Source organism: Lipotes vexillifer, unplaced genomic scaffold (assembly GCF_000442215.2).
Source record: "Lipotes vexillifer unplaced genomic scaffold, Lipotes_vexillifer_v1.1 scaffold19, whole genome shotgun sequence".
NCBI classification, from domain to species: Eukaryota; Metazoa; Chordata; class Mammalia; order Artiodactyla; family Lipotidae; genus Lipotes; species Lipotes vexillifer.
Genome location: NW_006793856.1, coordinates 2422964 through 2431764, shown reverse-complemented (window position 1 = coordinate 2431764; position 8801 = coordinate 2422964).

The window sequence follows — 8801 nt, the reverse complement described above, 5'->3', positions numbered from 1 at the left end:
CATTTTTTCCTTTGGTCTCCTGGCTTTTTCCTTTCCCTTTCCTTTCTTCTCCCTCGGCCCTCCTTGGGCCTTCTCCCTATGTCAGTCCCCATAGGAAACTGCCCGCCCCCTCTGTCCGCCTGCAGCATGCATCCAAGGCCAGAGCTCAGGCCTGCAGACTGGGTTGGTGCCTCCTCCGCCTCAGGGACATGAGAGCTGGGGAAGGAAGGGTCCTTTAAAAAATAATAATGAAAGGGAAAAAATAAGTGAAGTCTTTGGCAGTTTCCACCTGCTCAGATCCTTGAAGGCTGCAAGGTTTTGCTGATCTGGGTTCATTAGGAATGTCCTCTTGCCAGCCAGGGCCAAGACCCAGGCCTGCTGAGAGCAGAGGCCCTCCCAGTCCCCAGGCTGCTACCATCCCAGGGCACTAGTCTTACAGAAGAGGCTGCAGAAAGCTGGGGGGCAGCCACCATCAAGAAGCCCCTCTCAGGGGCCAGAACTCCTTTGCCAGTGTGGATTCCTCAAGTCGGGACTGCGTAACTAAAGCAGTTGCAGTTTTATTTTTTTTTACAGCTTTTTTCCCAAAAATGATTTGTAGTTGTGTGTGCAGCACTTTGCCCTGATATGTGTGCTCTACAATAAAAACCTAATTTAATATATTTTGAAAAAAAAAAAAATCTGGCAGCTGTCATCTCCGAGGAGTCTAAGTCTCTGGTTACCATGCCTTTTTGAACCTGGGGTTACTGTACTTGCCACAAATGGCATGAATGTGCCAGGAAGTGCCCCAGCAGAGGTATCAGACATATTCATTTATGTCCTTATTATTAGGTGGTAGTTCTAATTCCTCATAATGATCAGGGTTGATTTTCCTGATCATTACATTAGGATAGCTCTTTTTGGTACCTGTTGGACTACTGGCATAAGGAGCTCAGTGTGACCTGTAGCAGCCATTGCTTTGAATTTGGTTGCAGTTAGTTTTCCTATGTCTTTTGGGTAGGCCTGTCCACTATATTGCAATCAGGATACCTAGATTCAGAGACTCTAAACATATGGATATGGGAAGCACAGGTTCTTTAGGTGAATCACTGGAAGTGTTGGTGAGTGGGGCTACTCCTATGTTTCTACTGCTTGATACCTGGATCTACATATTCTGTTTACTGGAGACACAACCCACGTGAGGGACCTTGCTTTAAGGAATTTATCAAATCATGCAGAATAGCACCTATCATTCCAAGGATGTTTACAACTTCAAAATGTTAATTAAAGTGGTTCAAGCTGGTGTCTTGGCTATATCTTTAAGAGGCTGTTTCATCACTCTATCTGCACAGGAGCTTTTTGATGGTATAGAAAGTGGTAGAACTGTGTATCCCATATATATGTATCTATATTTATATCTGTATATAGATATAGATATATATGCCCACTGCCACACCTTCTTGGCCATAAAGTGGGGTCTCTTGATCTGGAGTGACTTCACGCAGAATTCCATGAGTCAGACATAATGTGAGCCCTTGGGTAGTGGGACTGGCTGAGAACATGTGGACAAGAAAGGCAAACCTCTATGTGTGTGTTAATCCTGGTTAGAATGCATCTCTCTCCTTTCCAGGATGGGAGAAGTCTGATGCAAACAATTTGCTGTTAACTAACTAATTGATCTCTTGGAGAGAGTGTATTATCCCAGTAAAGGGGATCTAGGTGGGGCATCAAAATCGATTTTACCACAGAGACCTACTGGCCTTTCTTTCAGAGTACAGTTTAAGCCAGGTTTGACACAAAGGATCAAATTTGACCATATTTACAGGTTTATTGATTGTGTACTGGCTGTTTGATTAAACTTAAAGTGTGTTCAAATTAGTTGAATTCACAGTTATTTTCAGTTCAGTTTGCTTGAGTAAACCCAAATCAGATTAATTACTATAGTAGGTCAAGCTAATTTAATCAACACAGATACTAGCTATTAGATATTAGCCAGTTAATGGAGATAAAATGGTCAAACCATTTTGGCTGTGTAGGATCAACCTTTGAAAAATTTAGCTGCTTTTGACAACGAAAAAGCTCAGAAATGGGGATTGCAGACAGATGGCATGGCTCAATGAAGTTTCCTTTTTGATTTTGAGAATTGTACTTTATAAAATACATTTTTTTAAAAAACTTTTGACCCCATTTTGGGGTACTATAAACTCCAATAATAAGCTTTTTGGATCTTATGCTAAACTTGACTGAAGAGATGTGATATTTAAAGAAGGCAGTCTCAGGAACATGTTTTTCCTAATCTTAGACCAAGTTAGGTTACCAGAAAGCTAATATATGGGCTATATTGCTGTAGTTCCTACTAAATTGCCTTTAATACATTTTACATTTATTTAATACATGGGCTTTGAGATTTGTTACAAATAAAAGCAATCAAAAAAAGAAAACTTCTGCAATTCTAAACAAACAGACAACAAAAAATTTTGTTTTGTTGTTATTGAGGAGTTTTGTCCATTATTCAGAGTACTCTGTATAAGTCTACTTGAGAATATTATTTAAAGATTTATGGTTCTGAAGAACCTAGGGGCAGGACAGGAATAAAGATGCAGATGTAGAGAATGGACTTGAGGACACAGGGAGGGGGAAGGGTAAGCTGAGATGAAGTGAGAGAGTGGCACTGACATATATACACTACCAAACATAAGATAGATAGCTAGTGGGAAGCAGCCACATAGCACAGGGAGATCAGCTTGGTGCTTTGTGACCACCTAGAGGGATGGGATAGGGAAGGTGGGAGGGAGATGCAAGAGGGAGGGGATATGGGGATATATGTATACATATAGCTGATTCACTTTTTTATACAGCAGCAACTAACACAATAATGTAAAGCAATTATACTCCCATAAAGATGTTAAAAAAAAAAAAGATTTAGTGCCCAGAACTACATTGTAACCTCGAAGAAATTGGTGTTCCCTCTTTGAGATAATGAACATGAAACGTCTTATCATATTTCCTTTCTTTCATAGTTCAGTGGACACTCAGAACCAAATTTGTGTATTGATTTGTAATAATGTTATAGTTTTCACAGTTAGCATAACTTGTCTGCTATCTCAAATCTTGACTTCCTATTTTTCCATTTTATTATATTTGTCTAAATAACCTCTGTTGTAAATCACCACAAATACTGGTTATTATTATAATCCATTCTTTGGGGGATGTAAATAAATACGGTAAATTAAATCACTACTAACTCTATTAATGACTTGTAGATGAACATATTATAGATCTCACCATAATAGCTTAATTTTTACCCACTTGACATAAAGAATAAGTTAGTTATTTTGGTACCCAATTTTCAATCTATGTGTTTCTTAACTTCTCTTCAATTACAGAGCTAAAATCAATGATGTGAATAGAAAACATGGAAGACATTTACATTATTTGCTTGTATAAATGATTTATTACATTCCTTCTTTTCTGTTTATTTCTTTCATTTCTGATGGTTTTTAGGTAAACTTAGAAATTACATTTTCTACTCTTCCTTTTTCTTTGCTTTTCTTGTCCAAAATGGATGTATCTGGTCTGTTATACTTAGTTCAAGAGTAATTATTTTTCAGTTCGAGGTGACAATTTATTTTATTATGAACTGAGCCAAATTTCCCAGGCAGTGTATTTTGTGGTGACTTAATGTACTCCATGGACTGCCAGTGTAAGTATTCGATAGTTAATTTATTCCTCTTATGGAATAGCATGTCCACAGCCTTTGGGTTTTGCAGTTAAATGCTCCTTTAGGAAGGGATTCTAGAGCTGGAGTTTCACTGTAATATCAATTACATTGAAAAGTACTATATAAGCAAAGATTGTTTGCATAACTCCCAGCAACAGGAGCAAACATTATTTTGAAATTCTCTCTTTTGGTTTGTTCAGCAGACTTCCCACAGGAATGTGTAACTCACATTCCTTTTCCTAATTCCCTGAGTGAGGATGTGAGACTGGATTTAGTGTAGGAATTCCTGAATGAGAGGTAGGGATCTTCCTGAAAAAGATGGTAAAATCTTGAATACTTCCAAAAAAATGGATGGAAAAGTAATTTGCCATGTTGAAAACTCTCGTGAACAAGGAGAGGTGTACACACACCAGAGAAAGGAAGTTGCAAGAGGCTATGAGTTTACCATCCCAATGAAGTGCTTCTAAGGATCCTCTAAAATTTATTTCCCTGTTTAGCCATGGAAAGTATTACTGCATAGAGTTTCTGCCTCTGTTTCTCTGTATCCACAATTGGGAGAGTGAGGATGTATGGGATGAAATGAATGTAATTGATTGTAATACCAAGGCCCATTAGACTTCCAAATGTGCATATCCACTCATATGAACCAATATCACCATTTCTGTATTCCACACAGATCTGTGTCCCCTTGGCTGGTGCACCTCTCTCTGATCAGGATCCCAATCCTATACTTCCTGGGGTCTTTCCGCTTCATGGCATCATTGTAGCCCAGGCATCGCCAGCATTTCTTGGGCACCCAGAGAAAAATTATAATTAGGGCTAATTGCAATGACCCCTTCCAGAATGGCTACTGTTGCAAATAAAAATTAATTCGGTTTGGGAACTTCAAATTTAAACTCAGTCTCCAATAACCCCGAATTAAATATCAAGTTGAATTAATGTAGCAGCATGTGATACATATATCCACACCAAACCGTAGACTCTTATGAAAGCCTCACAAAGGAGACAATGGAGCTCATTTTGTTTCTCAACCTGACCCTTGCTTGGTTTCCTTTCATCCTGCTGATACTATAGGCAGCTGGGGAAGAGAGAAACACTTAGGACCTAACGTAGGAGACCTGAGTTTGAAGCCAGCTCTGAAACTCATTATTCATCTGACCTTTGGGTTATTCAAACTTTCAGAGTCTCACTTTCCTGACCTGTCATATGGAGACAAAAACTCTCCTAGCATTGGATAGCTGGGAGATTAAATTATAAAATAACTAACGCTATATGTGCACAAGTTTTTGTAAATTATAGTGTGTGAAGAATATTAGTAATTACTATATATTAGCATTAATTTATATCTTATAAGAGACTTTGATACCATTTGGGAGACATTTTGATAAAAGAATATTCTGATAAAATTTGGGAGAGTAACCGACCAGATTTATTTCTTTCAAAGGCGTCCTGTGTGCCTATAGTGGTAAATAAGTAATGATGATAATAAATAAATCTAGGAATTAAGTATTTATGTATAATAAATACTTCATTTGGTGAAGCATCTTCATTTGGTGAAGCATCAAATACTTCATTTGGTGAAGCATCTTTCATGCCAACTATATCCCCAAACAGATTACATTCAATAAAGACTTACAGTGATACGCAATAAATACTAGCAGTGAGAGACAGACATTGAGATAAACAGGCAGGGGAAAAGTGCTCTTCAGCTAAATTCTGAGAAGAAATGAAGAATTTAGGAGCGAAGAGACCCAGGAGAGATGTCACAATAGGCAGAAACTATTGGAGATAAAGTTCTCACACTCAGTTTTCTTAGTGAAAGGCCTGAGGCACAGAGTACCAAGGCCTTGAACCTCTGCCTGGGTCATCTCTCTGGCAGCATGTCCTCACTGTGGGAAAAGAAAAAGATATTAAGTCCAAGGGGGGTGAGTTTAAACTTCATGGGAATTATGAGGCAGGGAAAGCGTTGCTTTGATCTATGTGGAACAGAGGAAGATTTTGTATTGCTATTCTGTTCCCTGTATTCCACCCAAGAAGTGCATATGTGAAGTTCATCACTGGAAATCTGATTTTCAGTCTAGAGTGAGGATTTTCAAGTTAGTTCAGAATACACTAATTTCTAGATCCTTCCATAAGTTTGCCTTTGGTTCACAGTTTTGGCACAATGAAGTGATTTTTTAATGTTAACTTGACTTTTTTGTAGGTATGTGGATAACATAAGCTCTTTAACACTGTGTTGTGGGGTGTGTGTGTGTGTGTGTGTGTGTGTGTGTGTGTGTGTGTTTGTTTTAAGGAGGGAATGGTGACATAAAGAGAAGAGAAAGAGAAGAAGAAAATGTTACTAATAAGGTCTAATTTAAGACTAATTTTAATCTACTCTCATTTGTTTTTTTTTTTTACTCTCTTTCTTCATCTAGAAAAGGAGGATGTTAATATCTACTTACTAGGGTTGTGTGAAGATAAATAAGACCACAATGGTGAACCTTCAGTGCTGCAAGTTTTAAGGCTTTTATTAAACAGTAGTCCCCATCTTCATTAGCCTGAATGTGCTTTTGCCATGGAACCCTTCTCATGCTATTGCATGAGAAGGAAGTATCTCTTCTCTCTCTTTTTAAAGAGTTATTATTTAGAAATTTTAATTTTTGTAAAATACTTTCTATTAGAGACAGAACCACATCACAGGAAATTCTTAGGGTAGGCAATTAAAAATCTCATATTTTGAGTTTAAAATGCATCATATGCATTTTTTATCACCCTCACTCTCTAGGCTAGTACTAGAAATGAGTGTATTTTTGTAAATCATACTGACTGACATTGGGGGGAGGTAAGAGTGGGGAAAGGTAATACAGCTCAAAGGTTAAGGAAAGGTTGCTTGTATGAGAAATTTGATTCAGATCATCTACAGAGTGTGTAAGAGTTACTGTATTTTCTATTCACAAAGTGTTTGTATTGCTGTTGTGATTTGTTTGGTTTGGTTTAAAGGCTAACCAATGTCCTCCAATGAAAGATGACCTTGCAAACCTATTTGAAACCCTATTACATCATTTTATATTCAGAGCAGTATATGAAGTTCAGTATCAACAGGATACATTTGGCTTGCTGGGTACATATTGACAGCTTTAATGAGGGTCACAAAAGTGTATTTTGTGATGCTAAAATGGCCTCAAAATGAGCAACTTATTTTGGTAAAGCATATAAAGAGTAAAAAAAAAAAAAGCTTAACTTGGAAGTACTGATAGGAAAAGAGACTGTACATAATGAATGAAGAGATTAGCGCTAAGTAGCTACAATCACAAATTGGTTTCACAGCTGCTCCTGATATGACCAGTGAAAAAGATAAAGAATGAAAAGAACTAGTCAAATCAGTCAGATAGCCATGAGGGGTCCACTCCTTGAGGGCAGGGTCCTGTCTAGTTGCTGTCTATTCCTGTCTATTCCATGGTGAAAAACATGAATATATAGAAGTAAATAACATATATTAAGAAGGGAGTGGCTTGACTTTTTTTTATTTAGGTAGATTCTAGATTATTTGACCCCCATGGCCGAGGTTATCTTTTATAAAATTTCCTCTATTTTCCAGTTGTCTAGGAAGGCATTTCTATCAGTGGTGTTCTTTATGGGCTAAAGGTGTAAGAAAGATGCCTCCAGGGGCAGAGTGCTCTGAAGTTGTTACATTAAAAAGGTTTCCCAGGCAGGCAAGATATGGCCTGGAGTCTGCTCCTGGTTACAACTTTAATCATTTCACACCAATTGACTGTGGAAATTTACCTGAATGATGAAGGAAATACTTTAATACTTCATTGTGTTACTTTTGTAACTTTGGAGTTCAGAATTGAAGTAAAGAGCATGGAAAATTATCTGCAACTTCAGTCCCCCAGATTCTAGAAATCCATGAGAAATGAGAAGATGTGTTAGTCCATGGAATGGAAGAGAGAGGGATTCAGGCAAGGAATCAGAAATGGGAAGGATTTGTGTGTGTGTGTGTGGGGGGGGAGTTCAGGCCCCAGAAAATTCAGTTCTAATAGCTATTGAGAGTTTGGACTAAGTTTTGGGAAAGAGGAAGGGTATCAGTGGTCATAAGATTAATGGCAGTTAATGGGTAGAATTGCACCATGTGCTTGGAGCCCAGGAAATCAAGCTGACTTCAGAAGTCTGTGGTCTTGAATACAAAAGGAAGCTAAAGCTACAATAGTCATGAAATCAATCAAGGTGAGAAAGAACTTATAGGAAAGGTGGTTAAGATAGATAAGGGATTGGATTTCAGGAATTCGAAGGGCCAAAAGAATGAGAGCACCTTCCAGAAAATAGGACTTGTCTAATTATTCTTTCACAGGAATTATTGGAGTCAAAGACTATTTTCGTCTTGCCAGATGTAGGAACTCATTCCCCAGCACTATGGGCGCACACAAGTTTGGGATAGGTCCTTCCTGCAGGACCTATGTTCAGCTGGGGTGTGTGTAGCAAAGTGAGAAATTCAGGAATGTTCTTGTGTTTTCCTGTGAGCAGATCATCACATCTCTCAGCTCAGAGGGGCCACTGAGAGAGGCGGACTTGGAAAGATGTTTCTGCTGAAAGGGAGGACAACTCTGGGATATACTATAGGAGAATTGTATTTCTTGCTAATAAACACAAAGACCTTTCAATGTGTGTCTTCTATTTTAAAAGAAGAGAAACTCAATTGATTCTCCCCAGTCTAGACATCAAATACACGCAGGACAGGTGTCCGAAGTGAGATGCCTGTGAGGAGTTAACCAAAGTCATTGTCAGATTTAACGATCTCAGGAGTCTAAATGAGTGTGGCATCTCTCTTAGCTCCCTGAATAGCACTGCAGATGTTCCTTTGTGGTTAGGCTGGCCACCTCAAATGACCCAGAGGTGAAGCTGCTTCTCCGGCGATGTCTAATGTCTGTTCCATAACCTCCATCATTTCTGCGTGTTTTTTTTTTTTTTAAAGCTCTTATGATAACACAGCACATTTGAGTATGCTTAAAGTGTTCAAGTGGTGCTACTGGCTATAATTGAGTTCTTTCAGCCTTTCCATTACAAATTCTTCTTTCCAGGGTTTAATATCTCAGAGACTTCTAATCCCACTAGACCAAACTCAGTACAGAAATTGTCCGCAGGA